The 14,120-nt window shown below is 39.7% G+C and overlaps 1 protein-coding gene across 4 annotated transcripts in view; it reads left to right on the top strand.

The window, feature by feature from the left end:
* The first annotated feature begins 262 nt into the window (after positions 1-262).
* Positions 263-14,120, top strand: part of ADAD1 (adenosine deaminase domain containing 1) — a 2,301,686-nt gene continuing 2,287,828 nt past the window's right edge. For 2 of the 4 annotated variants that reach the window (XM_044061678.1, XM_044061676.1), the window contains exon 1: positions 665-777. The gene's annotated coding sequence lies outside the window, so the exon portion shown is untranslated. The other 2 variants (XM_044061675.1, XM_044061674.1) reach the window with 2 other exon arrangements.

Raw genomic sequence — 14,120 nt, 5'->3', positions numbered from 1 at the left:
TTTATTCTGGCATTGATGGTTCTACACTAACATACACGCACTATCTATAGGCCCTGATTTGGACTCAGATTTTAGCTCTGTTCCTTCTAAACCTGTTGACTTTTAAAGATACACTGGTGAATTAACCCCAATAAATAATGACAATAACTTGATCTATAGACTCATTTTATTTATGAAGATGTAGCTCTACTCACACTATTATTCTGTCAACGTTTCAAGTTAATATTACTAATATTTTAAAACTGTCCCGATTATTTCTGGATGTGTCTCTGGAGCTATATGCATTACATATATTACGTGAAAAGTTAAGAAAGCTGTATCGTAGTTACACACTCTTCAAATTCTACCATTTTAACTCACGGGGAAATCGTCGCAGTGTCGACAACTTGTATTACATGTGGTTGAACCTTGGAAGTCAGTTAGCAAAGGGAAGGACAATGCTTTGAAACAAAACACATGTAGTGAATAGTGAACATTACACTACAGTTTTAAATCCGGCTATATTATACATAGGTGAGTGAAAACAATGGAGTTTCTGCGACTCTATTAACTTAATAGAGAGGAAAAAGAGATATATGAATCACTGGGCGGAAAGTATATGGCAACATTTTGGTGACGTAATAACGGCTTCTAAAGTCAAGAGTTGTTAGTTGTAATGGTAAGGACCTCTTACTTTTACTGCCTTTATTTTATTTCAGGTTATGCGAAGATAATTGATTTCAGCATGCGCTACAAAAGTGGTTTGTGAGTCGTAAGTGGAAAGAAAGTGCCTGGAAGGTGGTATTTTTATATATAGGCTAAGTCTTTTAAATTGTTTTTTTCTAATATGATATATAGTATTGTTTCATAGGACGTTCCGGCTGTTTGTTGTAAATGCTAAAGTTAACTGTGCCTTTTATAAAAAAACATAAACTGAAAATGCGTTGTTGTCATAACTTTAGTAGCAATTCATTATTATGAGCCACCACTGTGCTTGATCGTCCGAGAGTTGGAACGTTAAATCCAAGCCACGCCTGAATCGCGTTTTGCAAAACACTAGATGTATTTTGTTGATTCTGAGAAGAGAACTGTTTAGCATGTAACATAACGAATTTCATCCAGTATTGTTTCATCTACCAATTTCCATGTAAGCGTGATATTTGTTTTGAATTTAACTTTGTACGTCTGGCCCAAAACTAGGGACACTTTTTAAAACTCTTACTACTGTAAGTTGATAGACTATGAACATGTAGATTAGTATGTATTTTCTGAAGTAAAAGACGTCTGTAGCTCTAACTGGAATCCGTTACCTTTTGTCATTGAATCGCTTGGCTTAGGAGGAGCAGAGAAATGTTTTGCCAAAAATCGAGAGCTACGAACCGAGTTAGAGCAGATGACAAATGACCAATGTTAGCCTCATTCTGAGAGGGACACAGACAATAAAACCTGTACAGTGAAATTAAAATGAGGACAGTGGAAAGAACAAGCGTACCATATGCATGTTTTAGAATAATAAGGCCACTGTGAGCATGGAACATTGAGTTTCAGGTACACGTGTGGAGAGTTAAAATGGGTGTGAATACATACATATCTTACACAAGGATGGCCCCTCTAAAGATCCAGTCACTGTAGCCCATCAACTTCACCAGCCTTGTATGCAAAGGCATGCAGGCACCTTAACTTATCTAAATTCCCCGTCAGTTTGGCTTTGGTGAAGGGTAGGTCCTGTCTCCTGAAAAGGTCACGGAGGTTGTGAACAGTGGCTGTTCAGTGCACATTACTTATCTCATTCTGGCTGAAGTTATTTTACACCATTACTCGTACTGTTATTGTAAAAAGAAAAAAAGACAAACTCATTGTAAACCTCGTGTCATCATCTGAATTACAAACTGGCTCTCTGTCAAAGTCCAGATTGCGAAGATTGCTGGTACCCTCCCTGGATGTAAAACTGCTTTAAAGGGACAACCCCAGAGTCTAAAATTCTGACTGAAGGAAACTTGCCCCTCTACCTCCCATTTGTCACCACCTACTTAGACCACATCATCATCAGCCCTACTGTTAGTTTCAGTTTACTTTATGCATCCCTGTTTTCATTCCCTCTGGTGAACACAATTAACAATATTTGGTTTTTGTTGAGGCTTTCAGTCCCCAATCAGTGGGAAACAATACGGTTATTACATTTTTGTGTGTGATTGTGGTGGGGGTGGTTAGGAAAGGCTCTCAATGTTTATTGTTTCTGAACTCTTCAAATTGCTTATCTTAATTGTGTAGCACATTATTTATTCTGCATAATGTAATTGCAAGCAGTATAGTCAAAAAAACTACAGTTTAATAAACTCATACTAAATTTTAGCAGTCTCTTGACGTATTCTCCTTATTCCGCAATAAAATAAGCTCAGAATTAGTATGTAAAACTATCACAGGTTGCTGTACTGCACAGTCCCCATTGTGACAGTAAGTTTTGGGACTTCACTGTTTAAAATGAATCTGTTGCTTGTGTCACGCTAATGTTTTTTTTACAGTCTGTCAGAAAACCGTTACACTTGGCTAGTTAGTATTCACAGATCTGAAAACAAAACATGAAAAAAAGAGAAGACTGCTTCTACTTCTGTTAGAATGCATGGATCGTGCAATCCCTAACAGAACCAAGATGCCATCCTCCAAAAAAGGAAGCCAATCTGGTGGTCCCCTGCTATAAACAAACTCTACAACAGAAGAAAGAAACTGTTGCAAAAAAAAAAAGAGTAAAATCCCATGATTGGAGGAACTCTACGGTCAGTCTCAAGTAAGAAGCTGAGATCCCTCATAAAATCCTCCAAAGCTAGTTACGAAAAAAAAATTGCCACTGATTCTAAAGACAACCACAAAGCATTCTATAGCTATGTCAAGAATCTCAATGGCAACACTCGGATCTGCTCTGAGTTACAGCACAATGGCAATAAATATACAGAACCAACTGATATTGCCAGCATCCTGGCAGATAGGTTCAGCGCTAACTTTACCCCTCTCTCATCCCCTAAAGGGCCCATCTCTATACCGGAAGAATGCAAAGTACCTGTAATCATGGCTGCACAGGTTAAAAATACTCTTTCCAAAGCCAAGAACCCAGCATCCATGGGACCTGACAACATCCCAGGCTGCATTCTACATGAATTGCAGAATGAACTGGCACCCCCACCTAAGTATCATGTTCAATCATAGCCTCACCTCAGGCTGTGGGCCCACTGAATGGCGCACAGCAGCTGTTATCCCACTCCACAAAGGGGGAGCCACCACGGACCCCGGGAACTACCTCCCCATTAGCCTGACGAGCCTGGTCTGCAAGGCTGTGGATCGTATCATCATGGAACTTATAAACAATGACATTGGTAATCTCCAAACTCTAGACCCCTACCCAGTTCTGGTTTGTAAAAGGCAGATCATGTCTCCTAAACCTGATAGACTTCTTTGAAGCGGTCACCAAAGCTGTAGATTAGGGTAAGGTGGTACACACAGCCTATCTAGATCTCGCCAAGGCTTTTGACACCATCCCCCACTCTGAAATTATAAACAAATTCGCTAAATTAGGTATAAATCTCTGTCACAAAATGGGTTGCCAACTGGCTTACTGACTGAACCCACTCTGTGAAAGTAGCCAACTTCAGACCAGTGACAAGTGGAGTACCACAGGGTTCAGTCCCAGGTCCTCTCCTGTTACTAACACAGAAGGTCTTTGGCTAACAACTTTCGCAGATGACTGCAAACTAGGAGCCATAATCAAATCTCCTAATGATATGGACATCCTACAAAAGGGCCTCACTGAGGCAGATGACTGGTGCCAAAGCCATGGCCTCAAGCTCAATGCCAAAAAGTGCATTGTCATCTCTTCTGGTAAAAACTCTGTACCCATGAACTACCACATAGGCGTTAGTCTACTTAACACCGAAAGTGTGATAAGAGACCTTGGGACACAGGTGGACAGTAGACTCTCCTTTGATAAATCACATTGCCACAGTAGTCAGGAAATCCTTTGTACGTGGCACACCTCATCACAAAAGGTTTCTCATCCAGGAAAAAAGAGGTCATTGTTCCCTTCTACTCATCACTCATTAGACCCATTATAGAGTACAACGCCCCTTTTGGTATGTACCTCACAAGACATCTTCAACAACTGGAAATGCCACAGGAATGCCTCACAAAGAGGATTACCAGCCTCAAACAGATGCCCTACGCAGACCGTCTCAAAAAAAACTCCAGCTTTACTCTGTCGCATATCGCCTACTCCGAGGCGATCTCTGCCTAACGTACAAAGCTATGTCAAACCCAGAGCTGTTGGACATGCTCCACATAAATAAATCCCAATCCCTCCGAGCTACACGCTCTAGGGACCTAAACATTGTCACCACTATAGACAGAACATGCTGGAGAGAGAGATTCCTATCTGAGAGACTTCCCGTACTCTGGAACAAACTACCTATCTATATCAAACAAAGCTCCTCATTAGCACTCTTTAAGGAAAAACTTGATGATCGGATAGGTGGTAGGAAATTCACCCCGGGGATCACTTCTGTGGCTCTGCTTGACAGGGGCACAGGAAAATAATTTTCTTGGGTGGCAAAAGCCAGGGTACCGTTTGGCTAGGCTTATATAGGCCCTATGGCCAATAGCCTAGTACCTACCTATGAACCTCTCAGAGTGCTGCAAGTTTGTACAGAGCAAAGGGCAGTGATGGGTAACATCATAGCACTTGGCTAGCATTGATAAATCTGCACAAAATAAAATGTGAAATGAACATAAAACTCTGTTCACTAATGTTTTAGCTTTCTATTGCTCATATGCTTTCCTGCAAGGTAGTAGCAAGCGAGGTCATGAAATTCCTGAAAGGCTATTTTTCTCTTGAGGATAGAAGCCACATTTGAGACTAAGGAATGACTTGGTGAGAGCTGTTTACAACAACTGCTATTTGAGAGGGAATTTGACTAAGACCATTGAAACTTCCTGTAAGCATCCCTCCCCACAGCCAAAGCTGGGACATGCTCAGAAAGCCAGACTGAAAATATAAACAAAACATCTCTGGGACTATCCTTTTAAGGTCAGTATGATTGAAATACTACCTGTCTTCTATAGCATTGATTTTTGCAGACATTGGTCCACTATCCCATAATTGTGGTTGACCAAGTTTGCTGATAACTGCAAGCTGAGTGCCGTTATCCTCCCATTGATGGCAAACATCGTCAGCAAGGGCTAGAAATATGTACATACCTGGAGTACTGAAAACTGTCTAGATAATTCAAAAAAGTGTAGTGCAGTAGCATTTAGTTAAAAAAAAAAAAAAAAAATGTTCCCACCTCATCAAGTAAACACTGTCATAAGAGACTTGGGCACTTGTTTTAACCATTACTATTTGGCTAAGTAAGGGAATGTCTGCAAATCCAAATAAATCATCTTGCCACTGTACACATCCTTTATTTATTTAATTAACATTTGTTTACTGGGAGTGTTGGACTGAGCCAAAGGCCCGTTTTCAGCAGTGGCCCAGGGAGAAAACCTCCACATACAGTACACCGACAAAAAAAAAAAATTACAAAAAATAGATATAAATACAGTATAGTTACAAAAATGTACAAGACAAAAAATACAAAAAATTATACATAGTTATAAAAAATATGATAAAAGTTTAAATAAGAGGCATTAATGATTAAATAGTAGAAATGTGAAAAAAGAGTAAGATACAAATAGTTATTTAACCATTATTATAGAGTGATACAGAAGTAGTGTGGGAGGCTTGGGTAAGGGTATTTAAGAAGGGAATAACTGAGTAAGTGTACTAGGTGAAGAGGAAACTAGTGAGTCTGGGTATATTGAGTGTGTTGGAATAGAATTAAAGGTGGACAATAATAATAATGAGACAAGAGGTAGTGGTAGGGTTTTACCCCGGAGAAGTACAAGAGCAGAGCCATTTGTTTCTGAAATGATCCATAAGCAGACATTTGAATTTCTTAAGAGTTATTTGAGCTCAGAATACTTTGAGGAATTGTGTTCCAGATTTTTGATATCTTATGTGAGTGCAGGGACTTGCCTGAAGAATTATTTGCTTTTCTGACTTGTAGTAGCAATTTATTAGAGGGTCTTAGAGCTCTGTTGTTACAATATGGTTGAACTAGGTTTTGAAGGACTGGGCGGTTTGTGGGTTGAGGTATAACGTAGTGGGCAACAATTAGTTGATTTATACACAGTAAGTGGGGAAGTTCAACCCAGTTTACCTCACTTATGGTGGTACAGTGATGTGTTCTGTTGGGGTGATTAAGAGCAAACCTAGCTATTTTGTTATAACGGGTCTCCAGTTTAGTTAACTCTGACTTTCTAAGATTTGTAAGTATGGGTGAGGCATACAAGAGTGTGGAGAGAAGGTATGTTCTGGCAATGGCATGCCTGGTGGAATTGGTGAGAAATGATTTGTCTCTATAGAGGAAACCAAATTTAATGTGGACCTTTTTTATGGTTAAAGCTAAGTATATATCAAATGTCAGTGAGTTATTAATTGTGACTCCTAGAAGTTTTGTGTGCTCAACAGGTAGTATTTTGGTATTATTAGAGGAGTAGATAGCAAATGGTGGTTGACTTCAGTTTGAGTTATTTGTAAAAATTATAAGCATTGTTTTGTTTGGCTTAAGGATTGGTTGATAGTTTGAGAGAGATTTCTCGACATCTGAAAGTACACTTTGTGTTGTTTCATGTAGCTTGGAAAGGGTAGGGGCAGAGCATATGAGGGTGGAATCGTCTAAATATAGGATAAATATGGCATTATTTGTAAAAGATTACAGTTTGTTAGTGAATATAGAGAATAGTAATGGTCCTAGGATAGACCCTTGTGGGATATCCAACGTTGATAGGAAGTAGGGGGAGAGAGTAGCTGACCACTTGACTGCTTGCTAGTGATTAGTAAGATGGCTACAAAACCATGTTAGGGCAGGTTGGGGTAGATTGAGAGGCTAGTTCGAGTAGTAGCTTTTGATGTGAAATAGTGTCAAATGCTTTTAACATATCTAGGAAAATAGCTGAGACAAATTGACCACTGTTTCTGAGTTGGTTAATGATATCAGTAAAGTAAATGAATGCAGTTGTATCACTGTGTGTAGGTTGAAAACCATGTTGTGTCTTAGAAAGGAGGTTGCTGTTTAGTAAGTACTGTAGGGGCTGTTTGTTTATGCATTTCTCAAGGATTTTGGCTAGGGGCCAAATATTTATTAGATTAAATATGAAATATTTATTAAATATTTATTAGAGCCACCATTGAATACAGTGCCCCCATTAGTATGTGTAAGTCAAAGTATATTGCTTAACTAGAAAGGCCCCACAGACTTTACCAGAAAAAGGGCTTAAATCTTTCAAATATCTTGATAGATTAGCAAAATGTTGCCTACAGCTAGCTCTGAGGTGACTTGTCTTTCTTTTCAAGCTGTGAAAGACCCAGTTCTATCTGGACCTCTCTTTATTTGCAAAATCATTGGTTTTACAAACCCACGCACAAGGGACCTAAATCTACACCATCCAGTAAGGCTCACTGGAGAGATTGAGTTAGGAACCTGTGTATTCCTATCCTATGGAATAAGTTATCACTACAGGTTAAAGTACTATAAATACTAATCTTAAAGATACTTAATAAAGATTGGATGGTAGACACATTTATACCAGAATTGTCATGTATTGTCATGCTCGACTTGGTAGGTACCAAGGTTAGTGGGTTTACTTAAAAGGTGTGTATGGCTAGGCATCTTGTGGTCCCTGTAATCACTTGCTTAGTATTGTTCCTTTGTATAGAATTTGGGGTAGGAAAATGTCTCCACTGGGAAAATGTCTCCTTAAGATCAGTGGAGAAAGATTCCCATAGTTATTGTTTTAGTATAGAGACATATCTCTCAGCTGTCCCCGATTTTTGTATCAAAAACAACCTTGGTTAGCATGCTCATCCTCCAGCTGCGGTATTTTCCTTGTGCATGTCAGTATTCTTCCAGTAACCCTGCCATATTGTGCTACCTAGTCTGATGAACATTAATTACAGTGTCTGCAGACAGTATCCCATGAGTGTCTGTTTAAAGGTCTTCATCCAGATGGTCCCGATCTAAAGGTAATGTGTGTACAGCGATCGCATGGGAAAATTTTGAAATTGGCACAGCGTATGTGCACTTTAGTACTAAGTTTTATAATCTGATATCTGCTATCCCATTATGTGGTGGCTGCCTTGTTTTAGTTCTCTAACTAATGCTGTATCCATAAAGGATGTTAGAGGCACCACATGCTGAAGAATACAGGATGCAGCAGTTGTTACGAGCCTAGTAAAACTGAGTCAATTTTAAGTTAGGTAGTGGCCTTTTTAAACTGAAACAGCTTGACTTCCACACAGGACAGCCCTAGTGTGTTGTAGCCCCGGTTTCTAACTTTACAGTCTTGTTCCATTTCCCTAGAAGTAAACCACCTCTCCATTTTTTGCATAGTCCATCCTTTATAGATTTCTGGGTAATTGATGTGATTTGTGTCATAGTAACTAGATTGGGTATTTTGTCAACACGTGAAACGACTGCTTGCTTGTATCAATTGAAACACTGCTTACAAACTTTTATCCAGACTAGGCTTAAAAACCTTAGCTTTGGCCGGCTAAGAACTAGCTGTATTCAACTGGATGTATAAGAGAATTTAAGTACCTTTATCTGCACTTTTTTTTAAAAAAATACAGTATTTAAATTGATTTTAACTGTGTTGCAGGAATATTAACTGAACTGGAAGTTAGTCAGTGTTTGCTGAATTTTATTATTTGCTAGTAATTACAGGTGTGGGGGTAGCCACGTTCTTTGATTTCCTGTCCTTGCCTATTTAACTCATTCACCCAGAGTGCCTTCTCATGGCGCCTGTGCCTTTAAGGCCGAGCGCGCCATGAGAAGATACAGTTTTCAAGCCATTCACCCCGAGTGCTTCCACAAGCGAGTGAAAATGTACTGCTAATTTTTACTGCAACTTAATGTAAAACACTCTGAAATCGTAACTAAATATGTAATTTATCATATCTAGTTACGATTCAGTGTGTTTTAACATTAAGGTCACATTGAAGATTTTTAAAAAAAGTTTGAAAAGTTCTTGCTAAGCAAGTGGTGGCAGCCAATCGATTCTTGCATTCCGAGCCACCACTTGCATAACACCTCCACCCCATAACCAAGCTTCTTTGTTTGCCCCTAATAATAGCGGGTCCAGCAGCAGGTATTTCGCTCTTTTGCGAAGAACTGGAGATTTTACCTGCTACTGGATCCTCTACTTTACACTACGAGGAGTTCCTGCTCAGCCAGTTTCAATTACCGGTCAGCTCAGCACAGCAACTACCTTCTCTTCCTGCCGCTCCCTACCCAATTGGTAAGGTATTGTACATGTTTCTTCCTGTAATACCACCGGTTTATTTTAACGCCAAGATTCCTGTGTTTTCTTTGTTCCAAGATGTTGTCTACAGTTGGACCCTTTTTTTTTCGTGCTTGTGCCTTTCGTCCTAAGTTGAGGTCCGGATCAGGGACGCCGGGAGGCATACTGATTTCAGTACAATTTGTTTAGAAGAGGGGTAGCTTTTAAAAAAAAAAAAAACCTACGTACATACTTTTCATTTAAGTGTGGGCGGACCAGTACCGGCTTTCATGAGTGGTGGGCATTGTCGTGGAGCAAATTGGGCTGCCTTTCTCACCTGCCGTGTATGTCCTGCTTCCTGGTGTGTTCTGAGTGGTGAGGCGAGTATATCAGCATGCCAGTGAGTATATTGGTAAGATAAATATGAGAAAGTAAAAAAAATCTGTCTTGGCTTCTTTTAGTGGTGGTTTGTGGGCTGGAGGGAGCCGCGGTGGCCATTTCACAAGCTGGTGGACTTTTCTTGGCTGGAATAGCAGTGGGGACATGGCAGATGCCACTCTACTTTTGCAGAATATCTAATGTTAACATTTATTACATGTGTGTGTTTTTAAATAAAACAGCTTGGTGAATTCCACAGGGAGGAGGTTACACATGCACAGTGCAATGTAAAATAAAAAAATAAAAAAATAAATAAAAGGGAAAGGGGCCAACCGCATGTATGGGTTCCCTCATTCGGCTTGTATATTTGGTTGGGGGCAGCTATGGTTGGGGTCTCTTTGGGAGTTGGGGTTTGACTTGGTGTTGGCTATGTCAGTTGGAGTGTGGTTTTTGGCTGGTTGGTGGCAGGTCACTGAAGCCAGTGTTGGACATGGAGACATGCAGGTGACTTTGAGACTTCATGCTCTACAGAGAGTTCATGAGGCAAAGCCAGTGTCTTGTCGGGTCTGTAAAGGTAGACGTATTTGGAGAGCGTTGCTGGTTGTGCTTTTGGTCCACTTTTGCATTCTGTTTTGTGCAGACTGGTTGCTTGCGAGCTTCATAGGTATGTTGTTAGGGATCAGAAGAACAGTTTAGACACTTGGGTTTATGATGCAGTGCAGAATTTCCAGGTCTTTTACATTTTGATCTGTTACTCAGGGTTTTGGTGGTTTGTTGTGATGTTGGTCGCTGAGATCACGGTTGATATAGGGACGGTTTAATTTTCAGCGATCGTTCTCAATAGTGGTCTATAATAAAAGTTTGCAATTGAGCTGCGATGTTGTTGGGATGGCATATTTATTGAAGCATTGGATGTTGCTAGACCATCCACAGCCATGGGCAGAACAAGCAAAGTGCTTTCAGTTATATTAAACTTGAAAAGGCTTGAGATTCTAGCATTTCTTATGTTTCTGTTGATAACGCTATCATGGTTTGCAAGGGTTAGATAACGTACCAGCCAGTTGGAAGTGAGCAATTTCCCTTTTCGTGGTGCGGAGTTTTCACTAATGAACACGGTGAGTAATCAGAACTGGTTGTGTTTCCCAAGAAATGAATTATTTTGCAATTGTTTTTTTCTTGTTAGACGTACAGTATTGGAACAAGTCGATATGTTTACTGCAGCATTTTAAGGGCCTAAAGTAGAGAGCCAAAGCACGTCATATCTTAGGTTCTTATTTTAGCAGAATTTTAAAATACAAGATCATAAGTAGTACATTCATGCGGTTCCTTTTGTGAATGTAAACTGTTATTGTTGGGTTATATGTGCTCCCTTCTGGGAACGGACTAGCTGGTATACTGTAGTTATTATTTTTTACCACGATTTATGTGATGTTTTATTTGATGGGTTAAACATGCCCTTTTGTTTACTTTATCGCACTTTTAATATTTTAAATGAGAGTGATTTGCAGGAAGTGATATTATGCCACGTCACTCTGTTATTTTAAATTTAAAAAGTTGGCGAACTTTTTCTTACATTCTGATGAATCTTCTGCATTGGCATGAGCGAAAACGCCTTTATTGTGTTGAAAATAAATTGCGTTAAGTAAAGTATTCGTTCGGTTCTTGCTTTGTGGACACCAGTTTGTGTTTTGAGTGTAAGGTTTTGATATCACTGTGCCAAATAAAGTCATTCTTGTTGCATTTTTGGTAAAAAGCGTATACTTAAAAACTAATAATAGTGTAGTCATGTGAGAAGTATGATATTTAGTCTGAGGTGTATTGACGATTTCTGTTGGTGATAACGCATTTAAATATCAATTTATTCAGTAGTTATTTGATCGGTAATATATTTTTTCTTTAGAATTAAATGACTCGTCTCAAAGTTGGGGTCCAGAAAGTCAGAATTTATGGAATGGCTGAAAGAACATGTTACATTAAGCAAAATTAGTGTTTTCTGTTTTGAGGCAAGACCTCGGTATTTGTGATTCTTACAGTTGTGGGTAGTTGTATGGCTACAAATCTGGATATACTCCAGACATGCCTGTCAGCCTTTGAGGTTTAGAAATCATAGTACATGCAGATTAGAAAATGGAGTACTTAATTTTTCACACTATGCTGTTTTTAAGGCAAACTCGCTCCTAGCTAACCAAATTAGCCAGGGGTCCGGAGTGCATCTGCATTGAAAGCCAAGCTGTCCACCGGGGGGAAAAGAAACTGAAAACTTAAGAATATTTTAAGCCAGCACTGCACTTTGCTAACTGCATTTAAACTGCATTTAACTGAATTACTGCTTCATGTTTGCTGTTCGTGACTGCTTTTATGCCGTGATTTTGAAATTGTGTTTTCATTGCCTTGTATACCATCAGCTAGATTCAGACCTGCTGAGTCTAGATTGGTATCGCTGTGCTGGATCATAGGAGGTTGCTAGGCTAATAGCCCTGGGCCTTTATAAGCTTAGCCAAGAGTTTATCCCCAAAAAAGAAATCTCATTCAGCACCTGTCGCCTCTGTCAGTGGGAGACACAGGTGGAACCCCTGGGACATATTTGTGGTTTCCCATCCACTCATCAAGGTTGCACTTGAAGAGGGTAAGCGAGGTACTCTGTTTGACAAGTATGGGAAGCTTATTCCAGAGACAGGGCGGCCTCTGGCAGACAAATCTGTCTCTCCAGCAGGTTGTGTTGATGCTGCATCGAGCGGGTAATGCACAAGGGATTAGACTTATTGATGTGGAGCATCTCTAGCAGGGCAGGGTCTGATATTGCCTTGTAGGCAAGCCACAGATCACCTCTAATCAATCTGTATGATACCGAGTAGTGATAGTGATTTGAGCCTGTCTGCATAGGATAGGTGTTGTAGGCCATGGATTCTCTTTGTGAGGTATTTCTGTGGCCTTTCCAGTTGGTGCAGGTGTTTGAAGAGGTACATACCAGACAGGGCATTATACTGAATTATTGGCCTAATGAGAGTGGAGGACAGAGAAGTAATAACCTCCTTTTTTTCTGGATGCAATCCCTTTACTTATGAGATGAACCAAGTAAAAGGTTTTCATGACCACTGCCACTACATGATGGTCAAATGTGAGATTTTTGCCAGCATGAGTACCCAGGTCTCTCACTACAGGTTGCGTGCTTAGAGGGTTGCCGTAGATGTGGTAATCAGTAGGGCCATTTTTTTTGCTGAATGGTATGATATATTTTTGAGTTTAAGACCACGACTTTGGCACCAGTCATTTTGTTGCTGAGAGACCCTCTTGCAGTATGTTAACATCATTTGGGCAGTCAATGACTGGACCTAACTTATACTCGTCCACAGAGTTGGTCAGCTACAGGCCTTTTGTCTTTGCCTGGACCTCTGAGAAGTAGATGCCAAAACTGTAGGGGTCCCAGGCCAGATCCCTGGGGAACACCACTAGTGACAGGTCTGCTCTTTCATGTGCAAGGGGGCTATGATTTGAAAACATCCCAAAGTTCATCTTTATCTACCACTGACAAAATGTATTTTCTTTGAATGTGGGTTTCTATGCTGTTTCAATGAATGTGAGTTTTAAGGGCAGAGAAGTTTTAATGGTAAGTCTAGTTTCATTGTGAGACTGCATTGCTTTGTTTAGCAGATATTTATTGGTGTTTGTGCTGTAAAATGCAAAATAAAACTTTTCTGGCAAATCATTTAGGCATGAAGTCACTAAATAATGACCAAGTTTCAGACGCCATAATCTTCAGAAAAATGCATGCTAAAGCAAGACCTGATATTCTATCAACTGTCTTAAGTTTATACAAGATCAATTTTAGTACTGTTTGTATATTCCCCAATATATTTGGCCTTGTCCAGATTTCCTGCATTAAGAGGTTGAGAGGTATGTGCAAATCGCTTTATAGAATTGGGAGTACCCAAACCACTCAACTGGCCCCAATTTTGGCTCAAAATGTTGCTCTCCCCCAATAATCTCTGCAAAATAGCAATTTTGGAAGAAAACTTGGAGGGTTTACTTTTATAAATAACTGTAATGATCAGAGTTATAATGATCAGAGTTATACATTACTTTAATGCATGTAGATTCTCTAATTTTGTCAGCTGCTCAAGTTAACTGTGCTCATATTAAAATGGTGTCCCTTCTTTGACAGGTTCCCAGCTGTATTGTCTGGCAACTTTATATTTTTGCATTACACTTTTGGTCCGTTTTTCTGGCAAATTAGTGGCAAATCATTAAAGACTGAAGTTAGAAAATAATGGCAGACATTTGAGTTTCAGATTTCATACCTTTCAGAAAATTGGGTAATGTGTAGTTGGAGAGAACTGGTATGTGCACATTATACTGCATGGGTCATGTTTGATTTTACAGCTTGTGTATACTCTGCTCTA

Source organism: Protopterus annectens, chromosome 2.part0, assembly GCF_019279795.1.
Source record: "Protopterus annectens isolate FY-2018-M chromosome 2.part0, PAN1.0, whole genome shotgun sequence".
Taxonomy (NCBI): domain Eukaryota; kingdom Metazoa; phylum Chordata; order Ceratodontiformes; family Protopteridae; genus Protopterus; species Protopterus annectens.
The sequence above is the reverse complement of the archived record's forward strand: the minus strand, read 5'-3'. Positions and strand labels throughout refer to the sequence as shown.